Source organism: Rhinopithecus bieti, unplaced genomic scaffold (assembly GCF_001698545.2).
Source record: "Rhinopithecus bieti isolate Rb0 unplaced genomic scaffold, ASM169854v2 scaffold_10614, whole genome shotgun sequence".
Lineage (NCBI taxonomy): Eukaryota > Metazoa > Chordata > Mammalia > Primates > Cercopithecidae > Rhinopithecus > Rhinopithecus bieti.
This window is the reverse complement of record NW_016806893.1, coordinates 1,991,883-2,008,511: the sequence shown is the minus strand read 5'-3', so window position 1 is coordinate 2,008,511 and position 16,629 is coordinate 1,991,883. Positions and strand designations below refer to the sequence as shown.

The window sequence follows — 16,629 nt, the reverse complement described above, 5'->3', positions numbered from 1 at the left end:
AGCCGGGCGAGGTGGCGGGCGCCTGTAGTCCCAGCTACTCGGGAGGCTGAGGCAGGAGAATGGCGTAAACTCGGGAGGCGGAGCTTGCAGTGAGCTGAGATCCGGCCACTGCACTCCAGCCCAGGAGACAGAGCGAGACTCCGTCTCAAAAAAACAAAACAAAACAAAACAAAAAAACAAAATACAAAAATTAGCCGGGTGTGGTAGCGGGCTCCTGTAGTCCCAGTTACTCAGGAGACTGAGGCAGGAGAATGGTATGAACCTGGGAGGTGGAGCTTGCAGTGAGCCGAGATCACACCACTGCGCTCCAGTCTGGGCAACAGAATGAGACTCCATCTCAAAAAAAAAAAAAAAAAAAAAAGTTATGAGTGTATATGTATCTCTAAATAATATTTGGCATATTTCTTTAATTTAACCCTATGGAATCCATCTGTACAGACAGGTAGAGAAGATTCAGTAACTGGAGTAATACATATAGAGTTTTATAACATGCTATTTTTCAATGGACCCCTACATTTTATCTGTAACAGTGATAGAATTGCATACAGTGTTGTATAGTACACATGGTAGTCACAGAAAACTTGCTCCAAATAGTGATTTTTAAAATATATATAGGCATATCTTGAAGATATTGAGGGTTTGGTTTCAGACCATTGCAATAAAATAGAGTGCTAAAAAGTGAGTAACACCATTTTCTTTTGGTTTTCCAATGCATATAAAAATTAATGTTTATACTATAGGTACTATAAGGTAGTTTATTTAGAATGCAATAGTATTTTCTAAAAAACAATGTATATGCCTTAATTTAAAAATGATTTAGCCAGGCATGGTGGCTCATGCCTGTAATCCCAACACTTTGGGAGGCCAAGGTGGGAGAATTGCTTGGATCCAGGAGTTCAAGACCAGCCTGAGCCACATAGCAAGACCCTATCACTACAAAAAAAGTTAAAAGTTAGCCAACATAGTGGCATGTCCCTGTGGTCCCAGCTATTTAGAAGGCTAAGGCAGGAGGACGGCTTGAGCCTGGGAGATCAAGGATACAGTGAGCTATGATTATGCCACTGCACTCCAGCCTAGGCGACAGAGTGAGACCCTGAATCAAAACATATATATACTTTATTGCTAAAAATTCCTAACCATCATCTGAGCCTTCTGTAAGCGGTAATCTTTTTGCTGTTACAGGGTCTTGCCTCAATGCCGATGGCTGCTGACGGATCAGGGTGGTGGTTGCTAAAGGCTGGGATGGCTGCAACAATTTTTTACAATAAGACAATGAAGATTACCACGTTAATTGGCTCTTCATAATAGATTTCACTGTAGCATGTGATGCTGTTTGACAGCATTTTACTCACACTAGAACTTCTTTGAAAATTAGAGTCAATCCTTTCAAACTCTGTTGCTGCTTTATCAGCTAAGTTTATGGAATATTCTACATCCTTTGTTGACATTTCAATAATGTTCACAGCATCTTCACCAGGAGTAGATTCTATCTCAAGAAATCATTTTCTTTGTTCACCCATAAGATGTAGCTCCTCATCTGTTAAAATTTTATTATGAGATTGCAGTAATTCAATAACATCTTCAGACTTACTTCTAGTTATAGTTATTGCTATTTCCACCACATCTGCAGTGACTTCCTCCACTGAAGTCTTGAACCTCTCAAAGTCATATTTGATTATTAGAATCAATTTCTGCCAAACTCTGTTAATGTAGGCAACATTTTGACTTCCTCCTGTGCATCACAAATGTTCGTTTTTGTTTGTTTGTTTGTTTGTTTTTGAGACAGGGTCTCACTCCATCACACAGGCTGCTGGAGTGCAGATCACAGCTCACTGCAGCCTCAAACACCCAGGCTTAAGTGATCCTCCCATCTCAGCCTCCCAAGCAGCTGGGACCACAGGTGCATGCCACCACACCTGGCTAACCTTTTTTTATTACTTATGGAGATGGTGTCTCATCATGTTGCCCAGGCTGGTCTCAAACTCCTGGGCTCAAGTGATCCTCCTGCCTCAGCTTCCCAAATGCTGGGATTACAGAAGTGAGCCACCGCACCTGGCCCAAGAATGTTCTTAATGGAATCTAGAATAATGAATGCTTTCCAGAATATTTTCAATTTACTTTGCCAGATCCATCAGAGGAATCACTATGTATGGTAGCTAATGCCTTAGAAAATGTATTTCTTAAACAATAAGACTTGAAAGTCAAAATTACTCCTTGATTCATGAGCTGAAGAATTCATGTTTTGTTAGCAGGCATGAAAACAACATTAATCTCCTTGTACATTTCCATCAGAGCCTTGGGTGATCATGTACACTATCAATGAGCAATAATATTTTGAAGGACTCTTTTTTACTGAGCAGTAGGTCTCAATAGTGGGCTTAAAATATTCAGTAAACCGTGCTATAAACAGGTGTGCTGTCATCCAGACTTTGTGTTCCATTTCTAGAGCACAAGCAGAATAGATTTAGCATAATTTGTAAGGGCCCTCGGATTTTTCAGAATGGCAAATACACATTGGCTTCAACTTAAAGTCACCAGCAACATTAGACTCTAACAAGAGAGTCAGCCTGTTCTTTGAAGCCAGGCATCAATTTCTCTCTAGCTATGGACATCCTAGATGGCATCTTCTTATAGAAGGCTGTTTTGTCTGTATTGAAAATCTGTTGTTTAGCATAGCCACCTTCATCAATGATTTTAGCTAGGTCTTCTGGGTCACTTGCTGCAGTTTCTACATCAGCACTTGCTGTGTTACCTTGCATTTTTATGTTATGGAGATGGCTTCTTTCCTCAAACTTCATGAACCAACCTTTGCTAGCTTCCAGTGTTTCTTCTGCAGCTTCCGCACCTCTCTCAGCTTTCGTAGAATTGAAGAGAGTTAGCGCCTTGCTCTGGATTAGGCTTTGGCTTAAGGATATGTTGTGGCTGGCTCAATCTTCTATCCAGACCATTCAAACTTTCTCCATATTAGCAATAAGGCTGTTTTGCTTTCCTATCATTTGCGTGTTCACTGGGATAGCACTTTTAATTTCCATCAAGAACTTTTCTTTCACATTCATAACTTGGCTGTTTAGCCCAAGCGGACTGCTTTTGGCCTGTCCTGGCTTTTGATATGCCTTCCTCACTAAGTTTAGTCATTACTAGCTTTTGACTTAAAGTGAGAGATGTGCATTTATTTTTTGCTTTTACCTGAACACTTAGAGGCCATTATAGGGTTATTGATTGGCCCAATTTCAATATTGTAGTGTCTCAGGGAATAGGGAGGCTAGAGGAGAGGGAAAGAGACAGGGGAAGGGCCAGTGGGCTGAGCAGTCAGAACACACACATTTATGAATTAAGTTCACCATCTTATATGGATGTGGTTCATACTGCCCCGAAACAATTACTATAGTAACATCAAAGACCACTGATCACAGATCACCAGAACAGGTATAATAATAATGAAAATGTTTGAAATATTGGGAGACTTGCCAAAATGTGACAGAGATATGAAGTAAGCACATGCTGTTGGAAAAACGGCGCCAATAGACTTGCCTGATGCAGGGTTGCCACAAACCTACAATTTGTAAAAAACACACTCTGCGAAGAGCAATAAGGTGAAGCACTATGTAACGAGCCATGCCTCCGTTATGCTTCAGTGGTGGTCAGGCAGCAACACATTAGAAAGACCACACTTCAGAAGCAGCTGAAGCGTATTTACATTTATTTATTTATTTATTTATTTATTTATTTATTTATTTATTTTCGAGACGGAGTCTCACTCTGTCACCCAGTCTGGAGTGCAGCGGCATGATCTCAGCTCACTGCAACATCCACCTCCTGGGTTCAAGTGATTCTCGTGCTTCAGCCTCCCAAATAGCTGGGACTATAGGTGCTTGCCACCACAGCCTGCTAAGTTTTTGTATTTTTAGTACAGACAGGGTTTCACCATGCTGGCCAGGCTGGTCTAGAACTCCTGACCTCAAGTGATCTGCCCACCTCAGCCTCCCAAGGTGCTGGGATTGCAGACGTGAGCCACTGTGCCCAGCCCAAATCCCATATATTTTAGATGTTGCTAATTGCATGTATGAGATCCCATTTTTAACATTTATCATACTTTTGGGCAAGCCAAAAATAAAAACCCATCTCTGATGTTTACTATGCTAATTAGCAAACCATGTGATGTGGATCAAGATGGTGATCATAGGCGTCCTTGTGATATGCTATGCGCTCCTGAAGTGTGGTCTTTTTAATGTGTTGCTGCCTGACCATCATGGAAGCCTGGAATTCTCAGTTTGTGTGAGTAGAATTGAAGCTTATATACTGGCACATTCATAATATCACATTTCATATGCTGAAGTAGGTTAATGTATGTTACAGCAATCATACAGGTTCTCCAGTTCCAGCATGTGGAACTCCAGTTTGTAGCCTTTTTATATAGCAATTCATGCCAGCTTTGTAGGAGTCTCCATTCTAGCAGGGGAGAGGTATCATTTGAATAAGGATAAAAGGGTAGAGTAACAGAAGTGTGGTTGTGTTCTGGGAAGGCACTGCAGAGTGTGCAGCCAGATGGAAGAAGTGATGCCTTCCCCCATACAGATCCTAAAACTGACACTGAGACAGGATGCAGTGATGGTGGAAAACTTTAAATGCTAATGACTGCTGGAGACCCACTCTGCTAATGGCAGTGCATCTCAATTACTTTCAACTTGCCTTGCCGATTTTCTCCCTCAGACATCAAAGAAGTAACAAAGAAAACGACCACTTTCTACCTAAACTCTAAGCTCTATGGAACAATGTAGATTATGAGGTGAAACGGATGGGAATCCTAGAAGAAAGGACATGTTCAGCTTAATTTACTTTGACAAACATTTGATAAATGCCAGGCATTATTTTGGACATTGGTGATCAAAAAATGACCGAGGAAACTATGAGGACCAACAAATCCAAACTGGATGAGTCAGGAAATATTTTCCAAAACATTAATTGAGTCTTAAAAATGAGTGGTGTGTGCCAAGTGAAGAAGAAAGAATGTGGCAATGGTGCTGGGGCTGGGGGGTAGTGTTCCAGGCAGCAGGGACAACAGCAATAAAGTCATAGAAGCATGGCATAGCCTTAGGGCACAGAAGTCTTACAAAATATTGGATACTGTTGGATTTTGAAGCACCAGGCAGGGAGAGCAGGGGAAGGAAGCTAGAAGGAAAGAAGATATTAGCCATAAAGGACCTTGTTTATCATGCTAAGAAATTTGGAATTTGCCTAGAATGAATCCATAAAAGGTGTTAAACAGAAGAGTGACATTGTTAGAATGCATTTTAGATAGCATGCACTGGTTAGACCCTGGGACAGGTAGAGCAGGACTGGAGGCAGGGAGATCAGGGGGAAGCTATGCTAACAGTTCACACATGATGAAGGTTAAAGGAAGCGTTTTAATAGGATGGGAGGACATTTGAGCATATGTATAGGATGAAGGAAGAAACTAGTAGTAAGGGAAATCTGGGAGATGGGATAATTAGTTGGAGCACAGTCAGAAGAGTTATAGCTGAAGTATTAATAGAATTAAATTAGGCTTAAATCATTCCTCTGAAGCCCACAGACAGAGATAAAAGAGAGCAGAATGGGACCTTGGGTCGGGAAGTAATAGCATGATGACCAGTGACGGTTAGAGTTCATGGAGGCAGTCAGATAACTTACATTTTAGGAAAGTAGATTTAAATAAATTTAGAATAAAGTTATGATCCCACAGCTTTGTGTCTTGGAATTTGTGAGGCGTGCAAAAATAAAAGCCAGACCTTATAGTGAAAAGAAAAGAGAGCGATTTATTAACAAAGACTTCTTTGGAGTCTCTCCTTAGAAACCAGAATTTGGGAGGACTTGTGTATTAGACTTTTGTTGAAAAGAGGACTTTATAAACAAGTTCCCACGAATCAAAAGCTGCCTGAGACTGCCGAGACCAGTTCGGTCGGGGAAACCCTAAGCCAGCAGTGCTAGAGCGAAATAAGACACCACACAGAAATGATAGGAGGTGGAAGGTGGGAAATCAGGGGTCTCACAGCCTTCAGAGCTGAGAGCCTTGAACGAGATTTTACCTATGTATTTATTAACAGCAAGCCAGTTCATTAGCATTGTTTCTACAGATATTAAATTAAACTAAAAGTATCCCCTTATGGGAAACGAAGGGATGGATTGAATTAAAGGAATAGGTTGGGCTAACTAACTGCAGCAGGAGCATGTCCTTAAGGCATAGATTGCTCATGCTATTGTTTGTGGCTTAAGAATGCCTTTAAGCGATTTTTCACCCTGGGTGGGTCAGGTGTTCCTTGCCCTAATTCCGGTAATCTCACAACCTTCCAGCCTGGGCTTTATGGCCATCATGAACATGTCACAGTGCTGCAGAGATTTTGTTTATGGCCAGTTTTGGGGCCAGTTTATGGCCAGATTCTGGGGGGCTTGTTCCCAACAGAGAGTCAACTCCAATAAGCTAAAGCTTGGAGGAAATGGTAAGGCCAACCAAAAAGAGCTCTTTAAAAGTTATCTTCATAGAAAAAAAATTTAAAATTTGCAGTGCCACTGATTTGGAGAGAAGGCATAATGTTCACAAATGGAAATGACAGAGAACAAACATAAAATTCCCTTTATTTGCAAATTTTTGCTCAAGGAGCATGATCATCAAATAGAAAAGTGTAACAACTATTTAATAGGAACACTGATAACTGGACCATATCCAGAGGAGAGATATGCCATGTGAAAACTGGCTGAAAGAAATGACAATGTTTATCCCTGAGTGCATTATGGGAACCTTTTCATATTGAAATGCTGTCTTTTAGAAGAAGGGTTAGTTATTTCTGTTGTATGTTGTAGATGGATGAGGAAGAGAGAAGGACAAGGGGAGAAAGGAAGAAAACAGGGTTAATTTATAAAAATTACAGGAAGTTGAATTTTAAGTCAAGCCAAGTAATCACCTTTCACCTATTAGGTTTCTTCATACATAGTTTTGCCCCAACAATTTTTGTTTTTTTGTTTTTTTTGAGACAGGGTCTCCCTCTGTCCCCCAGGCTGCAGTAATACAATCATAGCTCGCTGCAACCTTGACCTCCTGGGCTCATGTAATCCTCCTTCCTCAACCACAGGAGTAGCTGGGACTATAGGCGCATGCCACCACGCCCTCCTAATTTTTGTGTTTTTTGTAGAGATGGAGTCTTGCCATGCTGTGCAGGCTGGTCTTGAACTCCTGGGCTCAAGCTATCCTCTTACCTGGGCCTCCCAAAGTGCTGGGATTATAGGCATGAGCCACCGTGCCTGGTCCCAACATTTTGTTAGGAAAGAATTTTGAACACACAGCAAAGTTGAACAAATTTTACAGTGAATATCCATTTACAATGAACCTAGATCCTACCATCTAGATTCTACCATTATATTTTACCATTATATTTTACTGTACTTGGTTAATCACATATTTATCCATCTACGTGCCCTTAAATCCATCTTATTTTTTTGATACATTTTAAAGGAAATTTTATATACTTTTGTCTGACACTGGGAAGATAATGCACCTTAATCCCACGAGCTTTCTTACAGAGGCTAATGGCTGTTTACTGGGGACATTGTAGTGAGGATTTCTGCACTGAGTAGGTGAGGAGGACCAGAACTGTGGCTTTCAAACTTTTCTGACTGCTACCCTTACTAAGAAATGTATTTCACTTCCTATGCAGTGTACACATATACATACTGAAGTAAAAATTTCAGGAAACAATATTTACCCTTTACATGTGTGAAGCATGCTGACATTTTCTATTTCATTTCATTTAAAAAGATGCTGGGCATGCTTCCCTAACTCGATTTAGATACCCACTAATGGGCTGTAATTTACCATGTTAAAATCATTGTACTTAGTCCAACTCCAAGAAGATTTTTCTTTTTAAAAGAATCCCGTGGCTACTACTAGAATTTTCCTTATCTTCCCAATTATCAAGAACCTGTTTTTAGTCTCAGCACAGTACTTACTTAACATGCATGGCGTTAAGGCATGTGTAATTAAGAGAAAAACCTTAAATTCCTGGTAAGACTTCTGGATAGAGCCAATTCAAACATTCTTTATTAGTAAGTTTACTAATTATTTTTACAAACAGTGGGATAAAGATATATACTCTTGGATGGGTGGGAGGGTTCAGTACTCATATAGTCTTCTGTTAAATTAGGCTATTAATGAATGCCTGCGGTGGTTCCAACAAAGTAGAGAATAAGATCAAATGAGAAAATGGATGGGAAAGTGCTTTGTAAACTAATGTTTTATTAATACTGTTGTGTGATGCCAGGAAGAAAGGGATGTTGCGATCAAGCTCTAGGGAGGCAGTGTTTCAGTATTTTAAAAGCTGTTCTTGTGGAACTGTCACATTAACCTCCCCAAGCCCCAATAACTACGCTTTGACGCGAGACTCTCACAAGAGGGTAGAAGCTATGAACTTGGAGGCGTTTGGCCCCTAGTTCAAGCGTCCTGCTCCTTTGGCGCATGCTCAGGAGCGACTCGGGCCTCCTCGCTGGGTTGGGCAGAACACGGAGGGCGGAGTTCGGGCCACGTGGGGTCGCGTGACGTCATCTCCAGGCGCCGAGGGTGACTGGACTTGTGGGGCGCTTCCAGGGCTCCGCGGCGCTGCCGGTTTTATTCGCTGGATACCAGAGGGCGGAAGTGCAGCAGGGTTTGGCTCCGACCTCCGCGCCGGTGCTTTTTGCGGCTGCGCGGGCTTCCTGGAGTCCTGCTACCGCGTCCCCGCAGGGCAGTGTGTCAGGTGGGCATCCTGCCCCGCCGCCCCACCGGAGCTCGGAATCCAGGCGTACCCACCAGTGCGGGGAGCCGGAAGGAGGAGCCGTTGCTTCGGGTAGGGTACGTGTGTGTGTCCCCTTGTGTGATGAAATTCCTAGAGGAGGAGGGCTGGGGAGGGGCCAGGTAGGTGTGGTAGGAAGGAGGGGTGAAGCTGCCTGGAGGAGCGCCCGCCCGGCGGCGATGGAGGGTGAAGGTGGTTCCTCCGGGCAGAGGTGGAGTTGGCGAGACGCCGCCCCCGGAGTCCTGGGGCCGGTTGGCGGGTGTGGCCTGTGGGGTCCCTCTTGGGGTACATGTTTGTTGCTTACTAAGGTAGGAAAGCGAGAGTCTAGTCACAGGCTCTAGAGTTCAGTTCAGGAACTGCATTTTTCCTGAAACACAGTTATTTAAACCTTTATTGCACAGTGCAGTGTGAGTCTGTCCAAACTCTGTGGGTATGTCCTCCAAACAATTTATTTACGATATTCCTTGTCTCAATAATTATATTTAGTGCTACCAAAGACATTTTCTGTTGGCAAGACAGTTTTACATATTTCTTTTGTACTTTGGATTATTTTACAATTATCCTGAACTTGAGGAACCTAGGAAACTGTTGGTTCTAGATTTTTCTGAGGGGTGAGTAGGCACAGCATGTCTTGAGCAGTCAGAACCCGGAGACTTATCAGGCAGTAGCTGAACTTCCAAAGCCTTCCAGAATTGGCTTGTTAGATTTCTGAGACCTTGAAACTGGATACTTGGCTCTGAACTGAACTATTTGTGATTTCCATAGAGGGAGTTTCTGGTTGAATTTTGAATTTGAAAATGAGGATGTTGGGCTGAGGGTAGTAGTTGAAAGGTATTTTACACCAGATTTAAGCCTGTGCATTGATCTTCAAAGATACGCTACTTAAAATTGGGGAAAAGTGGATGGAATGGAACTGTATGGATATGGGTTTTTAGAATAGTGCACACACCTCAAGTGTGTGTTTATTTCATTAATTTCCCCCAAACTGAGTACCTCCTATGTGTTAGGCACTGGACAAAACAGTAAACAAAATAGTGAGCAAAAGAATAAAAATTCCTGCCATCATGAAGTTCCACTTTGGGGATGGGGTGAGAAGACATTGATACAAAAATTAAGGTACAGTCTTTCGTATCCCTCGGCATCTCTGGGAGATTGGTTCCAGGACCTCCCTTGGATACCAAAGTCCTCAAATGGTCAAGTCCCTGATAGAAAATGGTGTAGTCTTTGCAGATAGCCTATGCACATCCTCCTATCTTTAGTTCAATTGTGCATTATTTATAATACCCAATACAACTGAAATGCTATATAAATAGTTGGTATGGTGTATTGTTTAGGGAATAATGACAAGAAAGAGTCTATACATGTTCAGTACTGACTTTTTTTCTTCCCTGAATGGTTTTTCATCCATGATTGGTTGGATAAAAGGACAAAGAACCCATGGATAGGGAGGGCCAAGTGTGTATGTCAAGTGGCCAAAAGTGCTAGAGAATAAAACCAAAGCAGTGCAGGGGTATAGGGAAAGCCAGGAGATGGAAGTGGTGGCCATAGAAAAGATGATATTAACATGGAGGCCTATAGATGATAAAGAAGGGTGCCACTTGGAAAGAGCTACCACTGAAGCCCTGAGGCAGGTGCATACTAGCTAGTTTGACTGGAAAATAATGAACAAGAGGGAAAGAAGTAGTGGATACTTAGGTGGAAATGGGGCCAAGTCTTTTAGGACCATGTAGGAATTTATAAGAACTTTAATTTGTACTTTGAATGAGATGGGTTTTGAGTGAGGAGTAAGTTGATCTAACTTGTGTTTTAAAAGGTCTGATTGCTGTGTTGACTGTATGCAGCAGATGCAGAAATAAGAGTTGTTAGTAGGCCATTGACTGCATTTATCCGGGTTAAAGGTCAAGGTGACGAATCAGGGTAGTAATAGTGGAGGTAGTGCGAAATGACCAGATTTACTTTGAGAGCAGTCAGGTAGAAGAAGGGTCAAGGAGGACTCCAAGGGAGTCCTGAGCAGACTGAGCAGCTGAAGAATAGCACTTGGTTGGGCATGGTGGCTCATACTTGTAATACCATGTTTGAGAGAATCCCCAGCCTGGGCAACATAACGAGACCCTGTCTCTACAAAAAAAAAAAAAAAAAAAAAAAAAAAATTAGCTGGGCATAGTGGCATGAGCCTGTAGTCCTAGCTACTTGGGAAGCTGAGATGGGAGGGAAGGATCACTTGACCCCCTTGAGCTCAAGGTTACAGTGGCCCATGATCCTTCACTGTAGTCCATCCTGGGTGACAGCAAGACCCTGTCTCTTAAAAGAAAAAAAAAAAGGACTTTTCCACTTAGCAAAACAGAAAAGACCACAGAGTGATAGTGATAGGAGAGAGGGGGAAGGAAGAATCTGAAATGGTTTTCCATTTTGCATATGTTACATTTCTAAATGGAAATGTCATATGTAGTAGTATATGTGAAGCCAGGCAGTTCAAAAGAGAAGTTTGGACAGGGGATAAAACTGTGAGAGTGTAAATGTATAAGTGGTATTTAAAACCATGTGAGAGATCTCCAAGGGAGTGGTTCAAGGACTGAGTCCTGGGGCATTTCAACATTTAGAGTTTGGAGAGATTTACAAAATTTCCTCCCTCCCAGGGTGGGACTGTTGAGTAAAATTCCTCTTGAGAATCACTGATTCACAGTAAGCGGATAGAAGGAAATAGAAAACAAGGTCATTAGCTGAGAGAGAGAGAGGAGGAGAAAGAAGTGAACGTTTGAGGGAGAAGGTATGGAATAGTGATGTAGGAAAGGGGGAGAATAAATGGACTAGGGAAAAGTAGGAACACTAGGCAGTACCAAGGGCCCGGTTTTGAGGTTAGTGTTTATGAATTTAAAGGAAGACCAGCCAGCATATATTATTATTTTTTGATGTTTACGCACTTAGTCTAGTAAGTATTTGATATTTCTAGGTAGTTGGGAGTTCTGTCAACGAAAATTACTTCAGGTAGTAGGTTAGTCTTTCTTGGTACATAGTGTGAAAGAGACTATTAGTTGTGCATTATATTGTTATCGCACCGTGCCATTTTCTAAATGACTGATTGGTTAACAGATGTTTTTGGTGGGCACCTACTCTGTCCCAGGCTCTGAACTAGATGCAGAAAATAGAACAGTCAAGAATAGTCCCTGCCCTCAAAAAACTTACTTCTAGTAGATTGCATCATGGGTTGGAATTTTTTTATTTCCAAGATATTTCCTTGAAATTGGATGGATGGTGATGATGGTGTAGTGTATGTAGGAGAGAGAAAATCTTTCTAAAATAACAGAATATGCTGAATTTAAAGCATGACTGTACTGATTTGCAAAGGAGTTTAGGGATAAAATTTCTTAAGTAGCTAGATTCATATTTTATATATTTTTCCCCATTATTTAACAAAAATGTCAAAGCCTGCTATCTGCTAACTATACTAATATTGGTGATTAGAAGGTACATATGACTAAATTTTGCTGTCAAAGAAAATTTCAGTGTGGGGAGGGGCAGGAGACAGATAAGATAAACAGGAATTGCATTGCATGGTATTGCATGCTATTAAAGAAGTAATTAGACTGGAGGCTGCTTAGGGGAAAGCTTCCCAAGGAGCTGATATTAAGCCTAAGAGAATTAAGAGTTGGCTAAAAGAGGAGGGAAAAAGTGTTCAAGCAGAGGGGCCATGGAAGTATGAGGAAACTGTGTACTAAAAACATACATTGTTTATTGAGTGGTTACCAAATGTACTAAACACCTAACAGCCCTGTGAAAATTATAATTATCTTCATTTCACAAATATGAGAGTCAAAGAGGATGGGTTTGTTGTCCAAGACACGTAACTAATAGGTGGAAATCAGGATTTAAACCCATGTCAGTCTGATTTCAAAGCCCCTTAACTATCTGATTGTATTTTGCATGCTGTCAGCATCTAAACTTCCTTTCCCTTGTTCTTTATCCCTCATTTTTCACCAACTTCTCTTTCTTCCTTGGAAAGACTCATCTGTTTTTCACCAGTCCACGACTACCTCTATAGGTCAAGCACTCATTACTTTTTCCCTTAGTTGCTGAAATTACTTCCTGGCTAGCCTCTCTGACTCAAGGCTCTCCTTTTGTGCACTGTTACCACATAATTGTTTTTATTTTACCATTCTAAAACCTGTAGGCACTATAGGACTGGTGGATGAAATTGAGATCCACCCCCAGTCTTCTGTTTGGTATGTTTCATGGTCTAGTCTCATTTTACTTACATTTACAGATTTGACATTAGAGGAATAATAATTGCTTGCTAGCACTTACCATGTGTCCATTATTGTATCAAACACTTTATGGAATTTTTTTTTTTTCCAGAATAACCTTGTGACTTGGGTAATAGTAATTCCATTTCACAAGTAAGGAAATTGAAGCTTAGTGAGGTGAAGTGACTTGCCTAAAGGTCACATGTGATGTTAAAACATGTTTTGGTATCAGCTCTTTCATTATCTATTAATACTACTCTCAACCCAAAATTTCCTTAAAAGTTGGCACATATATTGCGCCTGCCCACTTAATGCCTTTATTGATGCTATTTTGGCCTGTTAGAATATTTGTCATCTTTTTGCCTGTCTATATTCTACCCATTCTTCAAGTTGCACATCTTTTAAAATTCTTTGAACACTATAGGATGTATTAATATCTCCAACTCCCCTCTTTCCCATGCCCCATGAAAGCTCTCACAAAGTAACATTTAATTATACCATGGACATATGGATGTTTTGGAGTTGGGAGGGATGATGGCAGTCCGTATAGTATGATGGAAAGAATATGAGATTAGAAACCTGAGTTAGGATGTGACTTCTAATTTTGGGTCTGCCATTTATTAGCCACAAGATTTTAGAAAAATCATCTGACATCCTCTTCTCAAATTTATCATTTGTAAAATGGGAGCATATAGGCTTGTGTGTATCAAGTGTGAGGTAATATAAAATGTATAGTATTTCTGGAGTTACTTGATATTTAAAGTAGTATATTATCTACTGTTATCTAATTTTTATTATCTAATCTCACCTGCTTACCTCATTTTTCGGGATTCTGTTTAGTTCTGTAATTTTATATCATACGCTGTCTTTCCAACACATTCAAATTCAGTAAGCATTTTTTGAGCACCTACTGAATTCCAGATACCATTCCAAGTATCAGAGGTGAAGAGATGAATGAGATATGATCCTTCTCCCTAAGGGAATCTGTTGCAGTATACTGGAGGAGACGTACAAATAAATACCATTGATAGAAACTTACAAGGGTAGAGGAAAAGTAGAGGTGCCAAGAGAAAACAAGGCGAGTTCTGCCTGAATCATGTGTAGAAGAAAGGTTATTTTGAGCTGGGTCCTAAGGGATGTTTAAGTTGGAAGACAAGGTGAAGAAGGCTGCTTTAGGGTAAGGGTACCACCAGCATGGGCAAAGGCACAGAAAGGACAGAAAGTGCATGGTATGTTTAGTAGATTTGGAGATTATACTTTGTTAATGACTGAGGTTTTTAAAAGTCCGTTATTGTTGTTCTTCTAACACCTGCCACACAGCTAGGCATATCAAGTGATTAAATATTTGACTGTAAATTGCATATTATTAGCAGTGATTACTGCAAAATTTTTAGCTTTTTTATACCTGTAATTCCTACTTATGTTATATAATGCTTTTGATTATTATTAGTTTTTGAAGTCTTTAAATGTTGACTTTTAAACATTTTTTGAGACATGTTCTTGTTCTGTAAATTATAATGGTAGATAACCTTTATAGTACATATTATATGATGGACATTGTTCAAGTGCTTTACATGTATTAATTCATTTAATTCTTGTATCTAATGTGGTAGGTGCTGTTTTCCCATTTTACAGATGAGAAAACAGAAATAGGGAAGTTAAATGACTTACTTGAGGTCACACTGTAAGTGGTGGAGCTGGTTTTGGGTCTACACAGTCTGGCTCCACATTTTACATTTCTGACTCCTACTCTATAGTGCCTCTCAAGAGTAAATTTTGTTTTATTGCGTCTTTAAAAAAGGATTATTGAAAACTTACATCCTTTAGTTTTATTCATGTATCCCTTCTTTTCTTACGTATTTTAAAGTTAAGTGTATTCACTGGAGACATGCTTTCTTATATAATTTATTATAGGTAAATATTAATATGGAAAGATTAACATTTTAAGAGCCTATAAATTTGGGTCTGTGTATTTTGAGGCAGTAAGCAGCCTCGTTTGCAGTTTTCATAAATCTGTTTTGCAGAGTTTGTTTGTTTTGCAAAATTTGTATCAGCTCTACTGTGTTACACCTTTAGCTGCCTTTGCTGAGTTAGTTCTTCCCTTTAGGTCTTGCAAAAAATATACATGTAAGCAACAATAGTATATGGGAAATAAAGTACCAATTTATCTTTCACTCGTACTTTGTACTTAAAATCCTACTGTAGAACTTTGGTAAACTTTGCTGGAACATAAGACTTTAAAACTCAAGCCTGTAGTTGGAGTCTTGAGGTGTTCTGCCTTCCCCTAAGTCTATATTTGTATCTCTTTTGGGAAGGGACTTAGAAACAGAGAACATTGGTCATTGATTTTACTGTTCGTGAAACGTGGAAGGGAGAAACAGAAGAGAATGTCATGGAAAGAAAGAGCAGGGTGGTCCGGGTTCTTGTCTGGCAGCCTAGAGGGGAGAGAAGGGAGCCACACTCACATGCATGATATTTTGGTTTATGATGATCCCTGCCTATTAATAAACATGGCTCAAGTGGTGTCCTGGAATCTGACCAATCAGATTATTATTCCTCCTTGAGAGAACAGTGCTTGGAGAGGAGGGAAGAGTAATTGTCTTGGATTATATTTTCTATCTGCTTCTTCTGAGAAGAAAAATAATATCAATAGTGACAATACAGTGACTTCAGCTTTAAGCTTGTAATTAACTTTTATTAAAGATTTTTATTAAAGGAACTCTTTGTCTCAAATTATTTTTCTCTTCATCATCAAAAGGTGAATCTCAGTTGCAGCTGCTGACTAACTTGATGTATCTTGGCTGCAGAAACAACTGCATACCACCTTTATATCAGATTCAATTTTAGTTTTACTTATTTGTGATAACCTAGATTTCATTATTTTTTGCCACTAGTAAATTTGCTTTAAAAAGAGCAAGCTATTAATGTAATCAGGAAGTAGTGCAGTCTTTCCTGTTTTCAGTGAGTTAATTTTGTGTCATTTGTAAACTTGGAAATTTTTTGCCAACTGCAGAAACTCAATAGTTGTTTGAATTTGTAGCCTAGCAGTGTGGAATGATATGAAGTTTACATGCATGTATGTATATCATTTGCTTAAAATAGTTGTTTTTGTGGATATGTTTTAATAAAAGTTAAAACACTAACTGGACTGGACTTAGTTTAAGAACCAGAATTCTTGTTGCCTAGTACTTTTATGTTGGACATACTTTTTCCACCTCTTGCTGTTTACTTACCTGTAGATGACATTGCATCCAGTTGACCTCCAACTTTTTCTTTCTTTGACTAATTAATTTATGACCGTCTTAGTGTACTTGGCATTGGTCAGTGGAAGTGAAAAAAAGGGAAACAAACTCCTTGAATAATTCAGTGTTAATAATTCATATTTGGCTAAACTCGTAAGATTATTTTGAATGTTTTCATAAGATATATTATGATAGATTATGAATTAGCTGCCTATCAAAGATGAGAAATATTATTGGATAAGTATATTGAATCTTAGTATCCAGGTGACACCTGTTGAGTTATTCTAAGTGTATATTATCAACAGTATTTATTTCAGCATTTAGTCGTGTCGTGTATTGTGTTATTCA

General features: G+C 39.9%; 1 protein-coding gene across 3 annotated transcripts in view; it reads left to right on the top strand.

Moving 5' to 3' along the window:
• Positions 1 to 8,560: 8,560 nt before the first annotated feature.
• Positions 8,561 to 16,629, top strand: part of ATG5 (autophagy related 5) — a 139,663-nt gene continuing 131,594 nt past the window's right edge. Inside the window, exon 1 of one of the 3 annotated variants that reach the window (XM_017878571.1) lies at positions 8,561 to 8,857. The gene's annotated coding sequence lies outside the window, so the exon portion shown is untranslated. The remainder of the gene's footprint in view (positions 8,858 to 16,629) is intronic. The other 2 variants (XM_017878570.1, XM_017878569.1) reach the window with 2 other exon arrangements.